Source organism: Ambystoma mexicanum, chromosome 6p, assembly GCF_040938575.1.
Source record: "Ambystoma mexicanum isolate Mex_15411 chromosome 6p, UKY_AmexF1_1, whole genome shotgun sequence".
Classification (NCBI taxonomy): Eukaryota; Metazoa; Chordata; class Amphibia; order Caudata; family Ambystomatidae; genus Ambystoma; species Ambystoma mexicanum.
The window spans coordinates 189,732,679-189,749,135 of NC_090935.1; positions in this window are offsets into that span (position 1 = coordinate 189,732,679).

The following is a 16,457-nucleotide window of genomic DNA, read 5'->3' on the forward strand; positions in this document are numbered from 1 at the left end:
GTAATTGCTATTTCCTCTCTCGTACCATGAGCTTATAGTCAGATGACAAATCCATAAATGCAACATGTAAAGACATGTTCTTTGCTGCTGCATCCTTAATTTTATTCGGTTTTCCTTTCTTCTTTTCTCTTGTTTAATACAGTGATGATATTTGGAATTTAATACGTACTGCTATTTTTATTTTAATGTTGTGAAAAGTTGAGTTATTTGACTAAAACACAATGAATAAAGAAAGAAAGCAAAGTCCCCAAGGGGTCCCCTGTCCCCCCCAGATTTTATGTATCTCCTTCGCCCCTGCATCTGCTGGAAGGTACAATATTCCTGCTGCCCATTTACTGACCGGTTGATGAAAATGTGTTGCATTTTGCTGTAAATGGCTATGTTCGCGTTTATGTGAATCAGGAGCATGTTGAGACAAACGCATGTTGCACATTATCCTGGCGAAATATCTCCTTGAGACTGAAACATGCCTCATGAATAAGGACCGCGTTGTGTTATGTAGTCTGAAATAGATTCTATGCTGTCGAAGTAATTAAGGCAAAGGTATAAAATGCCATCAATAATGCTGTGAATTGGCTGCAATAAGCTGCAGAAAAAAATAAACACATTCACACTATCTGCATCAAGTGCAAGTGCAATGAAATGTGAAAAGAACACAACTTGAGCAGATCTAAAAACCTTCATTGATGCAACTTTAACACACAATTGGAATAGTCGGAGTCCACTCAGAAAGATAAGATATGATTATGACCTTATCGCCTCCAACCTTTGGTTTGTTCATCAGCAGATAAAAGAGTGACCTTAACGGAACAATAAATAGGTCTCAAATCTGACCAAAACCCTGACCAAGCACATTTTTCAGAGAACACGTTTATCAATTAATACCTTAATTAATTCAATAAAATAACAAAAGTCAATCTAAATGTTGTGACAGAGCGGGGGTTCACGTCTGAAACAAGTGTAGAAGCTATCACTTGCATTAATACTATAAACCTATGATTCATTCAATTCTTACATGTAATTTAATATATAATTCATCTAACTCAATATATACAGGCTTAAATATCAAAACACAAACAAAAACAGACGCTTTCCACAACATCAACTAATCAGTGAGTATATAAGTGTCCTAATAGTACTTATGCAAACAACACATGGACTTCAAACACTATAAAAGAGCTGTGTATAACATGTTTGTACTATTTATTTCACATCGTCAACTGCAGTGTTTTTGTTTTCAGTTATATATGTAGGTGAAACAGGGGAGAGGAACTGGTCAATCAGGTGACTGAGAATGTGGACAGTTTTCAACAATAACAGCCTGCGTTCTCTCTACCATCCAAGTGACCCCTCTATGTGTCGGCCATTGTTTCTTCTGTACCGATGCCCAATGACTGTGAACACTCTATTACCTTTTCCATTAAGACTAATTACACAACACCCCCTACCAAGTTCCACAAAGCTTCTCACTTGCATGGATTTGGATGTGCCCGCCAGACTGCCTCCACCACGATCCTTCTACGTTGCTGTGATGGGAATCATGGAAACAGTAAAGGTGCTTACTCCATTTGCTATTTTCCATAGCTGCCATCTTTGTTTGTAGATTGGTTATGAAATTGGGCATGTGCAATTGTTTCTCCCTAGGCTCCCTGAGGTCTTACTTGAAAAAGCTCCACCCACCAAACTGACAAGGTTTATAATATCACTGCAACTGTCCACACTCCCTGTCAGGGAAATCACAGGGGCATGGGTTGGGGTTCCCAGGGGGAAGAATTTGTGCAGACTCTGCCGTAAGTGGGTGGAGACGGCAAGACACATTCTGACACAATGCACATCCCTCACTTTAGAGCACAATAGAGCATACAGGAATTTTACCAGTCATGTGTCGGAACAATTCTGGAGTGCAATTTATGATGCAGAGTCTTTAGGAATTACCGCGGCAGCCTACCATGTGTGGCATTAGTGGTTAGTAAAGTGTCCATCGAATAATAAAGGTTTAACCACAAAATCTCGAGTGTCCTGGATCAATTTTATATCGAGTTTATGGTCAAGAGTGGTGGGTGTGGGAAATATATGTATTCATCTTGGTATTTCTGTATGGTATTATCAAATAGTATTTAATTAACATTTTAATTAACATTTATTATTGTGAAATCCTTGTTTTAATTTGTTAATACTTAAAATGTGTGTGGGGGGAATTTAATTGTTTTTTTAATAGTGTAAAAGGTACAGATGTAACCAAATGCACTTAATTCAAATAATTTTAAAAAATAAGTCAGCATTCCAGATCCTGCAGTGAAGCTCGAGAGGCAGAGAAGACAGAAAGGGAGCAGAGGGAGGTGATCATTTGTTGGTATAATTACATTGGGAGTCTCATCACGGAGCATTAATAAACCAGGCATGGTTAGCAACACTAGAGTAGTAAGCAGAGGATGGTGATAGTATCGACCCTTATTATACACTGTCAAAATGGCCTCGACCCTGATAACCCGACTTAAAGGGCTAATAGATGATAGTAAAGTAAGCACTTAAAGGAAGTCATTTGGCATATGACTGGATTTCATGTGCTTCTAGATGAAGTGGAAGAAAGGGTAGTGAGCCTAGCGTGATTCTGTTGTCGAAGCTGTCGTTTTTACAGCAGAATCACGCTAGATTCATGCGGGACAAAAAGGAAACTCGCCCGTTGTAAAAGAAACAGTCCTCTGACTGCATATGCCCTGGCCGTACCTGCAACCCAGGTGCACTCAAAAGCCAACGCAGAGACTCTCTTTCTTGTTTTTCATGGCAGCACCTTTAGGAGTGCTGTGGCCCTAAAGAAAGTGGTACAACTACCATACCACTGAAACTGGTAGACCCATATAGACCTCTTGTAAGGAAGGGACCACTTATATGACCTAGAGGTCTACGCACGTGGATATTATAACACCTGTGAGAGGGATAATATACTTCAGTATTGCCATTGAATGTAGTTTCATGCAGCGCTGTCTAGGGCCAGGCACCACACAAGGGATTAGATAGATTGGTTGGAGGGCAAGTAGTTCTAAGTTACATATAAAGTAACTCTAAAAAGGAAAAGAAAATGAACCATTAACCTGACATTGTTGTGTAAAGAAAGGGGGAACCTTGAAGGATCAACCTATCATAAAGGTTACCAGGAGGTTGCGGTGAGAAACTGCATGGTTTCAGAGGGAAACCGATTCCTTTGGCTGGCATGATGCTAAAAATGGGCGCGCCTAATGATTTTCATGCATAGATACGTAAAGTGTGTGGAAGTGGGATTTGATATACTGGAACCAATTTTCAGCAGCAATCAAAAATCAAACGATCCAAATTCATTATACAATGTGAAGTCTCTATGAAAATCACAATATCTATAAATACAAATAATCTGTACACAAAAAGGATGAGTTTTATGAAAACATAACAGTCATTTCGAAACTATTCCAACTGGAAGACTATTCTGTTGATGTCATTGAAGAACGCTACAGAAAGTAGCATGACCTGTGACACTGCACAATGAGCATAAGCACAAAGGTCCAACAGAATAAACAGCGTGCATAACATATCATACAAACATCTTTAAAGTTATGAAACAATACTGGCCCTTAATGCAGGTGGGTGAGCAAATTGGCACAAAGCCTGAAGACCCATAGTTGTACCCGTAGTTATTGACTGTTCTCTAAACATTCTGATTTGTTGAGAGGAGGTCAATAACGATCAGCATGTGCTAATCATGGTGGGACAAGTGGACGCTATTTAGCAGACAAACATAGGCCACATTATTATGCTTGGGATGTTCATAGTGCAATAACATTTAAAAAATCAGACCACATACTGAACGCATTAATGAGCAAAAACAATTGTGTTTGCTAAAGATTGAAGTGTCATTGTGATATCATGTATATTGGGCACACCACCAGAAAACTGTAGGATAGGCTTAATGCACAAAAATCAGTCATATATAACACAAATTTAAAAGAAAAGTGCTGATCAGACATTTCTTAAAAACTAAATAAGTAGCCAGGCATTTGCGCTGAAAAGCTTTAGCACAAACTGACTTACAACCACAAAGAAAAGACCCGGAAATACACTTACGTAAATGAGAGACATATTGGACTGCCTCTTTAAGACAATGGCCCTCATTACGACCCTGGCGGAGGTCCATGGTGCAATTTGCACCATGGACCATGGCGCAGAGCTGCCAACTCCGCCATGGGGGTTGGCGGACTTACCGCCCCATTCCGACCTTGGCGGGGCGGTAAGTCCCCAATCCCCATTTACCCTTCCCCATTCCCATTTTTGCCCCATAGGGTATAATGGGAGTGGGGAAGGCGTTAATTACGCCACCGTAGAATACGGTGGCGTAATTAACGAGGGGACCCGTAGCGCCATGGATTTTTCCGCCCGGAAAATCTGGGCGTAAAAATCACCATGGCGCTACTGAAAGTCCTAATCTGGCGGAGAGGTACGCCATGCATTACGCTGGCGTAAACCCCTCTCCGCCAGGGTCGTAATGAGGGCCAATGTATTCAAAAGGATTTGATAATATGGCTACCGTGATAGATATTTAGGAACTGACAGACTACTCATGTGCCTTTCCCTTTAAGCAACAACAAGCCTGGCTATCCACCAGATCCAGCATCATCAGTTTAGGACTACTTTATATGTTTACTTTCACTTTCACAAAGGTTGAGTGGTCTTTCTACAAATACATAATGTACAATACATAAGGTCTTTAGCTTGAATTAAGTAATACTTTCATGGTTAAGTATTGTTTTAATTTTCAAATATAATATCATATGATTTAGACCATTTTAAAACTTCGGTATGTAAAGGACACATATCGAGGGTACACATACAGATGAAAATAATGTCTATGCCTAATAACAGTTTTGTTTTTTAACCTTAGGACATCCAAGCTGCAGGTTAGTTTAAACAGAGTAGCCTTAGTTGAAGCATGTTCTGGGTGTATACATACATGATTTGTTGAATGGATTCACAGGATGTTTTTCACTGCAAATGTTCATAATGTAATGTTTGGATTAAATCTAAACATTCAAGTAATAAAACATCTAGATATAACCCATCCATTGATATTGTGTGTGGACATTGAATCAAAAATCAATATTTTCCAGTCCCTCTTTCATAATACAGCCTCAATGTCTGGATTTACGCACTGTGTACCAGCACTACAATATATTGAGTGAGGCAGGAGAAAAACAGCCCCTTAGATGCCCTCCTCAACAACGGTTGTGGTTTGCAGGGTGTGCCAGGTGGGCAGAAGACACTTCACAGTAAGCAAAGCATGACTAGATTGACAGGGGAAGTCAACAGACACTGAACACAGTTTTTCCAGTGATTCCTTCCAATACTATCTGTGGAATATCGAAATGTAGTACATATTGCAGTGTTCACCTCAGGTGACCCAGACATTCTAAAGACAGTTGGGCATCTGTATCTTTGTGGGCCCTTATCCAAACCTTTTTTCAGGAACATACTGTTAATCAGCAACATATGTTGAAGCTTTGCCATTTATCGGTACTTGTAAGTCCCTAAGCTCAGAGCAAGAGCCACAAGTTGTCTCTGAATTGGGACAGACTATGTAGAAATGGCAACTTTTAGGTTTAAAACCTGCACTCTGCACACGAAGACGGACTATTTTTTAAAGCCTGCATCCCAAATCAATCCTGTTTTAGGATCTGCATGAGAAAGCAGCTTGCGAGTGTTAAATGTTCTATATGCTGTCTTGCAATCCAAATGGACAGCAAGTCATCTTAATTTTAAATTTAAATTTATCTCAGACAGAGGGGAGGCAGGTGCTGTAGCACAAACTAGTCTTTGCTCTATTGCAAATGCAGGGACCCCCTTTTAAATACTCTCTATAATTCATCTCCAATACTTGGTAACAATTTCCGTTGGCATTGCAGCTCAGAAATTATACATCTGTGCCAATTTCAAACTTGATGGCAATTACTTGTATATAAACTAATCACAAGAGACATCTCGATAGTCCACTGGTCTTCTTTTTCAAACCCAGCCAAATTCAATTAAGGTAAAAAGCAGAACTCCATATGTGCATTGCAACTAAATAATTACAATTGTGGATTGTTGTAGGAATTCAAAACACTCAACTGTGTAGGCAAAATCATGATTTCTGTTCAAATAGTGTGCATTGTTAAATGTCATCAAATGCTAACATTCGTACTTTTAATTAAAAGTCACTATACATGCATCACAAAATCCCAAGAAATAAAGGTGATCCCATTTTCAGAAACTCAGGTTCCAAAATGTGCATAGAAACATGCCAAAACGTTTAAAAACTCAAACGATTGACATACCATATATAAGGTCTTGGGTTGTGTATAGCATGCCAACAAAGTAAATACAGCCTATTACTAGCATGACAAACAATAATACAAAAATCAGGAAGGCATTGTGCTGTATTGGGACTGCAGCATCTCAGCAACAATAAAGGCAGAGAACAAGCCGTGAGCAGGTCCTGCTGGAGATTCACAGATTCAGAGCACATAGACCTTCTGAAGGGGAAGGAAGCAAAGACAAGCCACACAGCATAAATCAAATGTAATTTCCATTCATTGAAAGACCATTGTGTTTTATCTAAGGAGCCACATCTGTTTGGCAGATATTGTGCCAAATCCTTGTATGATGCCACACAATCTAGATGAAGAGTGGCTTGCTGGCAAGGGTCAATGCAATGGTGTTCGACTAAAACCGACTTAGCTGCACAACAAAAAGATGCTGCGTCTTGCATGGATATGGTAGGAAGGTTACTGTATGTAAGGAGGAGGCAGACTGCAGCCAATGCTGGCAGTCCACCTGTGAATCATGACCAAACCTCTAATCAAGGGCATCGAGAAAATTACTAATGAATGTGAAAAGAATGAGAAAACAAGATTGTTGGGGAATAAAGCGGCAAGCAGTGTTAACTAACAACCCCAGGCATTGGCCATTTCATTCGTGTTGGGGGCAACATCAATGCCATACCTCATCCAGTGAGTAACAGAATGAATAGTGACGCCTAATAATGTCCAGGCATCGCTTTGGAAATAGTCAGATTTGGCCAGATATGGGAGCTATGGCGTTATTATTTGGCATTATTATAATGTGCATAAAAGACAAGGTCAGGTTTAACAAAAACACAGAATATTACATAGCTGAGGACAAACAAGAATCAAAGAAGGAAACAGTGCATTCACAACACAAAGAGTGACACACATGGCAAGTTCATGGCACAATGAGTTTGCAGGCAGTTCAATTAAAGGTATTACCCGAATTGTTCATTTACAATTGTTCGAATGACACAATTGTTCGAATAATAGAGGTCCTAATTGACCTTCTGTACAATTGACCGTATGGTCATTTTAATATATATTATGGGTTGGGTTGGTGTAATAATAATATAAGGGGATTGGGAGGGGGGTTGGGGTGGGGGTTGGATTGGGTAGGGGGCTGCGGGGGGGTATCCCCCGCATATATATCCTAATTGACCGTTTAAATTCGGTCAATTGTGCAGAAGGTCAATTGTTATTCGAACAATTGACATTCGAACAATTCGTATACAACCCAATTAAACACTTGCATGTAGGACAGCAAGAAACTAAGGAAAGAGTTCCAGAGTAGAGAAAAAGGGAGATAGTCAGACATGAGCGAGTAAATCCATTAAGGTTGAAAAGCCTAAAACCAAGGTGAGAGATGCAGTGATAGCATAGACAATTAAGGGATAAGCAGGAGAATAGGCTGAGAGCAACAGGGCAAGCCTAGAAGGCAGGAAAGCCTAAACGCAAAGCGTTGAGCTGCAGTAAAAGCACAGAAAAATAAGGAATAACCAGGAGAATAGGCTGAGAGCAACTGGGCAAGCCTAAAAGGCAGGAACAGCTAATCCCGAGGCAGAGAGATGCAGTGCTAGTAGAAATAACTAAGGGATAACAAGGAGAATAGACTGAGAGCAACAGAAGGCTGGAACACCTAAAACCAAGGTGAAGAGATGCAGTGGTAGCACACATAACTAAGGGATAAGCAGAACAATAGGCTGAGAGCAACAGAGCAAACCTAGAAGGCAGGAACACCTAAAACCAAGGCAAAGAGATGCAGTGGTAGTACAAAAAACTACTCAGGGGTAACCAGGAGAATGGGCTGAAAACAACAGCACATGTCTAGAAGGCAGGAACGGCTAAAACCAATCCAGAGAGATGCAGTGGTAGTACAGAAAACTAAGTGATAACCAGGATAATAGGTTGAGAGCAACAGGTTAACCCTAGAAGGCAGGAACATATAAAACCAATCCAGAGAGATGCAGTGGTTGCACAGAAAACTAAAGAAAAACCAGGACAATAGGCTGAGAATGACAGGGCAAGCCTAGAAGGCAAGAACGGCTAAAACCAATCCAGAGATATGCAGTGGTATTACAGAAAACTAAGGGATAAACAGGACAATAGGCTGAAAGACACAGGGCAAGTCTAGAAGGAGGGAACAGCTCAAAACAAAGGCAGAGAGATGCAGTGGTAGCACAAACAACTAAGGGATAAGCAGGACACTAGGCTGAGAGCAACAGGGCAAGCCTAAAAGACAGGAACGCCTAAAACCAAGGCAAAGGGATGCAGTGGTAGTACAGAAAACTAAGGGATAACCAGGAAAATAGGCTGAGATTGGCCAAAACTAAGGCAGAGAGAGGCAGTGGTAGCACAAAAAACAAAGGATATGCAGGACAATAGGCTGAGAGCAACAGGGCGGCAAGCCTAGAACGCAGGAACACCTAAAACCAAGGTGAAGAGATGTGGTGGCAGTACAGAAAACCAAGGGATAAACATGGGAATAGGCTGAGAATAACCGGGCAAGCCTAGAAGGCAGGAACTGCTAAAACCAAAGCCGAGAGATGCAATGGTATTACGGAAAATGAAGGGATAACCAGGATAATAGGCTGAGAGGAACAGGGCAAGCCTAGAAGGCAGGAATGCATAAAACCAATCAAGAGAGATGCAGTGGTAGCACAGAACACTAAGGGATAACCCGGAGAATAGGCTGAGAGCCACAGGGCAAGCCTAGAAGGCAGGAATGGCTAAAACCAAGGCAAAGAGATGCAGTGGTTGCACACAAAACTAAGGGATAAGCAGGACAATAGGCTGAGAGCAACAGGGCAGCCTAGAAGGCAGGAACATCTAAAACCAATCCAAAGAGATGCAGTGGTAGCACAGAAAACTAAGGGATAACCAGGACAATAGGCTGAGAGCAACAGGGCAAGCCTAGAAGGCAGGAACAGATAATAACAAAGCGAAGAGATGCAGTGGTAGCACAGAAAACTAAGGGATGACCAGGACAATAGGCTGAGAGCAACAGGGCACGCTTAGAACGCCGGAACAGCTAAAACAAAGGCAAAGAGTTGCAGTAGTAGCACAGAAAACTAAAGGATAACAAGGACCATAGACTGAGTGCAACATGTCAAGCATAGACGGCAGGAACGGCTAACACCAAGGAGAAGAGATGCAGTAGTAGCACAGAAAACTAAAGGAGAACCCGGACCATACACTGAGAGCAACAGGGTATGACTAGAAGGCAGGGACGTCTAAAACCAAGGCAAATAGATGCAGTAATAGTACAGAAAACCAAGCGATAACCAGTAGAACAGGCTGAGAGCTCCATGGCAAGCAAAGAAGACAGGAGCGTCTAAAACCAAGGCATAGAGATGCAGTGGTTGGCACAGAAAACTAAGGGATAACCAGGACAATAGGCTAAGAGCAAAAGGGCAGCCTAGAAGGCAGGAAAGCCTAAACGCAGGGCATAGAGATCCAGTAGTAGCACAGCAAAATAAGGGATAACCAGGAGAATAGGCTGAGAGAAACAGGGAAGCCAGGCAGAAAAGCCTAAACGCATGGTGAACCATGCAGTAGTCGCACAGAAAAACTAAGGGATAACCAGTACAATAGGCTGAAAGCAGCAGGGCAAACCTAGAAGGCAGGAGCGGCTAATAACAAGGTAAAGGAATGCAGTGGTAGCACAGAAAACTAAGGGATGACCAGGACAAAAGGCTGAGCGCACCATGGCAAGCCTAGAAGGCTGGAAAGGCTGGGATGCAAGTCAGAGAGTCAGCAGAGTAAGCAAGAAAAGTATTTCATGGTCAGAATGGAAAAAGACACGAGCTGGGAGTCAGCACAGTAAACAATTAATAAGAAGGGGGCACATGCTGAAAGGGCAGCAGAGAAAATGAGCCCCCAGAATTTTGGGAGAAACAGATAATTTGGGAGCTAGAGACTGTTGCACTGAAGCCAAAAATGCCATGAATAGTAACTTGATCAACACATGCAGCAAGTAGAGGTATGCTTAAATAGTCTCAAGTCTACTAAATCATTTTGAAACATTTGCCTTGTGTATGAGTGCTTTACAAATAAGCATTACCATACCATACCAATCATTATAACACTTTTAATTAATTTCCCTGCTACGTTAGATCTCAGACACCAACATTTCGGCAAATGTTTACACAATTTATCTTTCCTGAGTTAAGATATCTTCTGGCATTGTCTGCTTTTCTATTATTAATAATTGAGACCAGTAACGCTAAAATCAGTATATGTCCCGAAGAAAGCAGGAAGTAATGAGATACCGCTGAAATCGGTTGACAAAAGATCCAGGAGTGATGACCTAGATCCTGTGTCCGATACAAACGGAAGTGATAGGCACGGCACAGACACAGTAGCATCTTTTTAAGATAAGCAGCCCCAACAAGATTGGTAGCTGTTTTATGGTTTTAGAAATTCCTTGATTAGTAAAATCAAGGCTTTGAGTACTGTAAGCCACACAGATCCAAGGAGATGACAATAAAGTAAACATATCGAACTTGATGATGTGTGCAACATTTTAGCAGACAGGAAAGTAGTGAGAAAGGATAGGGATAGACTTCACCTCCTTTTGTGTACCATTGACAGGTGTTATATTAGTAACCACCGAGGGTGAGCGCCTTACCTGTAGACAGGGCCAATTAGTGAATATAGGGACATTTAGGGACTCAGACCATAGGACCAAGTAATTCAGACACATTGGTAGTGTCATACCATGTAAGGCCAGTTTGTCTGTGGAGCAAATTTCAATTATTGGTTGCATTTCTTTTTTCAACATTGTTTCATTGAATTTTGAACAGCTTGCAAGAGCTGGCATCAAGGACATACAATTGACATGTCTGTGTGCTAATTGTTCCATGACATCAGTAGCACATGAGTCATGGCCATAAAGTGGATGGATGTGCCTCTAATACTTTTTAAAATGTTGGCGTATGTGAAGTCTGCAGAATGGTGCATGTTTTCAGTTAATTCTCTGTATTGGAAATGTTGCCAAAGGTTGACATTTCCTATGCTGCCAAGAGTTTTACGGCCGAGTTTGTGCCCTAAGGTTTTAAAAATAGGTTCAGCTTTCACTGGTGTTAATTGAAGAAGATCTCCAAAAACAATAATGTGTTTTCCTCCAAAGAGCTGCTCGTAGTCTGTTTTGAGGACCTCTTGTCATCTGAGGTGAATCAATGGCAACATTAGGTTGGAGACCATGCTCACCTCATCTATTATTAGCATTTTCATTTGTTTGAAAACTCTGTGTAGTTCCATTGCAGCGTCTGTAGAAAGTTTATAATAGTCTCATTTGTTATGGTGTTCTACTGGAAAGAGTAGTAATCGGTGTAAAGTAACTCTGCCTATTTCGTAGGCAGCTAAACCTATGAGGGCAGTTACAACAGCTGAAAGTTTGTTGTTTGTCAATTGTTGGATGAACTTGACTCTGATGATTTTGATTAAGAATGTTTCGCCTGAACCAGCTTGACCACTGATATATAGAAGTATAGGTTTGTAGTCTTGGCAGGTACAGTTTTTATTTTCATGTTGCACACCATGTTCAATTTGTTTTGTTACTTCTTGGAAAATGCTACCCTGCTCATTGTTCAGTTGTGATTTCAGTACAGCGAAGTCTTCTGTAGATTGTTCATACTGACACACAATGTTTTCTACTTTTGTCATGGCTAATTCTGCCTCATTTGCTATTAGTGGCTGTCTTGGCTTCCTGTTACAGAAAGTTGACTACTGTCGGGAGTGTCCACATCTAGTTGGGCCTGGAGTTCTTCTGCGTGTTGCTGGTCATCCTGTAACATTGTTTTGTACTGTGTAAAGTTTACATCTGTTATAGTACTTTCATTTGCTTTGAAAGCATCTTCATAGGAGTTATAGTTAACTAGTCTTATTTTCTTTTCTCCATGGTTAAAAATAGTTATTGCAGGGACATGTAAAACAGTTCTTTATGTTGAGGAGTTTTTAATGACAATTTGATATGATTTATTAAGCTTTGTGTGGTACGTTTTCACTAAGCTGCCTTCACAATTTGCCATTCTGTATCTACCTTTCTTTTCATCTGGTTTTATATTATTTTTGTATGTGAAGTTTTGGGCTATGTGGTATAGACACATGGTTTCCAAAGTGGTACTCCTGTTTGGGTAGTATGCGTCCAGTACATTGTTTTTTAAAATGTCTTGGCTGTTTGGATCATTTTTATTGTGTGTTTTTTTTTTAAGCGCTCACACAGCCTGCGGGCATCGAGGCGCTGTTACATGAATCGTTTTTTGTTCATTTAGTTACGTAATTGTTTTTTTTAATTGCGTATTTATAACGCGCTTAAACACCCAGAGCTTTCTAAGCGCTGACCCGGGTATCGAACCTGTGTTGCTTCGTGTCATCTTGCTTCTAAGGCGCGCACATTGCCGCTGAGCTATGCTCCCAGGACAAGCTATTGTTTCTATGTCCTCATATGATTTGAGAACGATTTTTTTACATTTAGCAGGACTAAGACTTAGCCATACTATATTTTTTGATTTTCCATAAAAGGCAGTACAGGTTAAATGGTCTGTAGCTTCATAGCAGCCACATTCTCTATGATAGACCATTTTTATATCTAAGCTGTACAATTTCTGTGACAGTGTTTTGTCAGATGATATGACAAAGCAGAGGTCTTGAAGATCTGTTTTTTTCTGCTTTGGTTAAGTAGGCTGTGACATATTGTGCAACTGCAGTGAAATTGTCTGCAATGTACTGCACATCTATGTTTGCATTCCATAGGAGGGCAATGATTGCATTGTAATCATTGATATATTTTGATTCTTCTGTTCTTTTTCTGTATTATGTGTTCTTAGGTGATTTACCTTTCACACTATGTATAACTGAATACATGAAGTTGTTTACTTGACCTGTTGTTGTAACTGGTCTAGAGAAATCAAAGCAGCATTTGGTATAGTATTTTCCTTTGATTTTATATTTGCGACGACAATATATCCGACATTTGTGTCTTTGAAATTGTAAAATTTGTGCTTGAAGGTCACTATGTGTTGTTTGTGAAAGAATTTCACAAGTGAAATATTTTTGGATAAACTGCAAAACAGTGGCATCACTGTCCTGACCAAATTTAGGAGCATATTTAATCCATATTTAATCCATAAAAGCATGTGGATGGGTGATGCTCCTTTCTCCTCCCGAGGGGAGGAACAGTTTTATTACAAATAAAGTGTAGCATAGCAATGAAGCGATGATGGAAATATCTTGATACATTTGCAGGATCTAGAGAGCAGAGTTCTCCTGGTGTTTTTATATCTATGTTTGTTTTGTTTTTGTTTGCTATGCATAGGAAATGTGTAAATCTTCCCATGCATATTCTGCACAACTTAATGTAACAAACCAAGTGGGTGGGCCAAGGATTCTTATCATACAGCGTACATCTCTGTGATGTCAGAACCAGTATTCTTTTGTACCCTGCATGTTTGCTAAAGGATTTGTACTACTTGACTATGCAACCTCATTTTTTTCTTTCAATTTTCGTAGTAATTGCATAGTTGACATATTTTGAAAATGGGTACCTGATTTTAATGTGTGTGCAATTCCGTAGCATAGAGTTGCTAGTTCACTTTCAAAGAGAAGGTGGAATATGTATTCCACATTTTGTCTGAACCTTGGGTCGTCAGAATACATTCGTAAAGAGCGATATTCTGATGCTGTTATTTGTGTGGGTCTATCATCGTACTTTCCTCCTCTTCCAATAGGAAAGAGTAGAGGAATGGCACATGCTTCTATACTTTTTTCATATATGCTGATTGGAGATACTTCGGCATGTCGCATTTGGTACGTTTCCAGTGCATCATCAATGTTGTCTTTAGAGTGTAATGGATGAATTGTATAGTGGTCTAAAATATTGGATACTGTAGCAGTATCTAGAAGTTTAAATTGGCCAGTTTCTGGTGACTCTTGAATTATTTTAATGGTTTCTCTCAGGTTTTCTTCAATATTAATGTATTTGTAGTATTCATGGTTGTCTTTTAGATATTGCAGTGCTTGTCTAACTTTATGTAAGTCCACAACTTGTTACCAATTTTGTTTTGTCTTTTGTAGGTACGCCATTTACTAAGACAATTAAATATTGGATTTTCTTTGAGATCTAATGGTAAATAAACTACTTTGCCACAAATGCCTTTCACTAATTCAGAGGGAGGTAATTTTTTGTTTTTGGTTGAAGGTGTATTATTGCTTGAAATGGGTGCACTGTTTGAATGATGATGCTCTCATATACATTGAGTTGTTGCAGGGGTTTTGTTAGTGGGAATAATTCCAAGTTATTTATGATAGCACATGAAGATGTTTGGTTGTTGTCACGTTTTGCAGTGCAGTAACTGCAAAGTATTAAGGGGTCAGTAATTTTGTATTTGTTTTCTGCTATAAGGTAGAGAGCAAATTGGAACCATTTGGAATCTTCATTGTCTTGTATGTTGTACATTATGTCTACAGTTTTTGTGCTACTTTTATGAAAATTCCTGCGCCAACACACACACGGTACTTCAGCAGATGCACTTTTAAGATTTAGTATTTCGTTTTTGAATGTGTGTAATAGAAGGTTGCTATTTGTACAGTAGTTGCTAGTTTGTTGTAAAGCTATTGCATTTTGTAAGTGACTTTCACTTCCAAAATATTTCCTCTGGATATGCTCTAATTCTTCGAGTAGTTGTTTGGCTGTAGCATGTGGAAGATTGTTATTTAAATTGTCTAGTGCTAAAACAGGACTTTTAGCATAGTAGAGTTTATGGACCAGATTTCTTATAGTTGAATGATGTGTTGATATCATTTTGATATGATGGAAGTTGCTTTTGCAAATAGGTTCTGAAATGCAGGCTAATGAATGTCCTTGTAGTCCTATGTATTTGCGCACTGGACAGGCATCCATATATTGTGGTAGTTCATTTTGAATTTGTCTTTGCTTTTTACATACTGATTGAGGAACTGGCGTAAAGATTTGATAGATTTTATGGCAATGTTACACTGTTATACATTGATGTGCACGGCCATTTGTAGACTGGACATTTTGGTTCAGTGGAATGGAGAGTTGATACTGAGTTTTCTGGGGATATTTTTGGGAGCAGCGTTTCTTGTTCCATAATGGTATTATTACGTTTTTCATACCCTTGTCCACTGCTATGTATGGCAATTGGGTTTGTTTGCTTTTGTTTGTATGCTTCTTCATTAAAATATGGTTCTGTACTCGTGGTGTGACTCCATTCACCTCCACAGATGTGTGACAAGCTATCTTTGTTGATATTCCATTTATTGAGAAGTCTTTTTGTAGTTTAGTAGTTAGTTTTGTTAGTGGTTTCATTCTGTTTAAAACTAAAATAATAAATTTCCTTTTGAGAAGGATTGCACTGTCTCTGAGAGCTTCTAGGATTAATTTTCTACGGTGGGTTTTAAGGGTTGTGCATCATTTCTTTCCTGCTTTTATAAGGTTCTGAAGGACTCTTTGGCAGAATTATTTTTTTTAATTTTTTTTTTGGTATGGTTACTTGCCAATACATCAAGATGTATAGGTGCAGTGTTAGCAGTAGTGGTAGCTGAAGTCGTGTTAATCACTTTCTGTTTCATTTTACATTTTGAAAGAGGAGGCAAAGTTTCTGTACTGGAAGCTTGTTTTGTTTCGCTTAATGACTGTATTAGCAGGTTTTTAAAAACTTTTTGTACACTTTCTGCTAGAAATGGATGCTTATTTTGTACACTTTTATTTTAATTTGCCCTACTTCTGCGTTGCTTTCTAGGGAGTTGCTTTTTGGTAGGCATTCTTTGGGCTCTGTCGGAGAAAAAAGAAAGTGAGGGTTGGGCTGTTGTGCATTGTATGCATGCTTTCTGCATGAGTGTCTGAGTATGATGGCAAGGATGTAAGTGGAGGTGTGTGATTGTGCAATGGGCAGCTACATCAAGTTGGGAAGGCTATTCTTGTATTTGTGTGTTACTATACTGGGGTTCAGATGACAATACAAAGTATGCAGCTGGTGAGGGGAAGCACTAATACTAAATATAATGGTACAGGGTTAATACAATTGTTTGTTCTAAATACTAGAATTCTAGTGTGCTTGAGTAACAGAACATTATGGTAGTATTGCA